Below are 1,670 nucleotides of genomic sequence, written 5' to 3'. Positions count from 1 at the left end.
TTTTTATGTTTTTAGTTTGTCCACAATGTGTCTTACTGAGTTTACACTTTTTTAAATCAAGCACATATCTATTATTAGCAAAAAAATTGCCACATATATCATTGTCCATCTTTTTACACTGTTGTGAACTCTGAAACTTCACACAGCATATATGTGACTTAGTTTGATGTGGCCTGACTTACTTTTAATTTGCTATTAGCACCATAGTACATTGTGTAGTAATCTCCATGGATTACTAAGAATTAAAGAACATCTATTTTGATTTATTACTACAATTATGTGGATTTTTTACTAGCATGAATACACCTACATTATGAAACAATTTATGTGCAAAATGATTTGCAAAGATTAATTTATTAAAAGCTATAAAATGCTCTTATCATAATTATCTGATCATATCAGTTAAGTACCTAAACAAATCTATAATAATTAATGAATTTCTAAACAAACGTACCTCAGACAATCAGTAGTTTGTCTTTTTTTTGGTGGAAGGTATCATATAGGTATAAATGAGGAATAAAAAAGTCTTATCTATCAAGGATGGCTTTATAATTATCTGAAATGTATTATTATGAAGCCAAAATTAATTCCTATGCATAGGGTCTATTTTCTCCTTAGTCTCATTTTTCAGCTTGGCAACTATGAAAGACCTTTATAATTGTATGCCATTATCTTCTATTAAGAAAAGAATTAAACATTTAGCTTTTTCAAATAGAAAATATGAAAAATACCTCCGAAACAATAAATGGAAATGTCAGGAAATTTCAAAAAAAATGACGTGCATTAAAGCACATTTTAATAGCTGGACTTACATGGAAGTCAAACTTTTCAGCCAACGTTAGCCAATAATAGGAACAATGTGTTATCAAATCTGTTTGCACCCATACTCTGCCATTCGCAGTTTTAGATGAAAAATATAACTTGTCAGAGCAAAGTATATTTAAATTTCTCACCTACTTTATCCGAAATGCCTGAGTTTTTTAGAAGCAGTATTTCTGACTTGGTAATGGCATTCCCCTGGTGCATGTAAATGTTTAATTGGGCCAAAGGTTACCAAGCATAAAACTTGGTTAGGTAAACAGTGAGGTGAATTAGACATACCAAATATATGCCCCTTTTTTCCCCATGGACAAAATGTCCAAATATACACAAGTTTAAGTGAAGCCTAATAGGGGAATTATCATATAACAGTGGTTTAAATTATAGATGTACTTAGGTACTTCAACACCAAAATTAATTTATTCACTTTATAGGTCTGTGATCAACTAATCAAAAAGTATGTTATTGTCCTGATGGACCAACAGATGAAAGAAACAGAAGAAAGAGTCATGACATAGAAGCATGACTATATAAAAAAGTTATTTTTTTCTAAGATGTAAAGGCAATTCAGTAAACGAACATAATTATTTAACAAATGACGTTGAAACAATTGGAGAGACATAGTTAAAAAATAGTAATTTTGATCCATTCTTGTACCATGTACAAAATTAACTAATTAAGATATATAATAGTCTAAAAATAATATCAAGTTATTATAAAATTTCTGAAAGAAAATATCACAAAAATATTTGTGACCTCATTTAGGCAAAGATGTTTTAGATATGACACCAAAGGCATGATACATTGAAAAAAAGATAATTTGAACTTCATAAAAATTGAAATGTTATGGT

Source organism: Propithecus coquereli, unplaced genomic scaffold (genome assembly GCF_000956105.1).
Source record: "Propithecus coquereli isolate 6110/MARCELLA unplaced genomic scaffold, Pcoq_1.0 Scaffold160, whole genome shotgun sequence".
NCBI classification, from domain to species: domain Eukaryota; kingdom Metazoa; phylum Chordata; class Mammalia; order Primates; family Indriidae; genus Propithecus; species Propithecus coquereli.
This window is presented reverse-complemented; position numbering follows the sequence as displayed.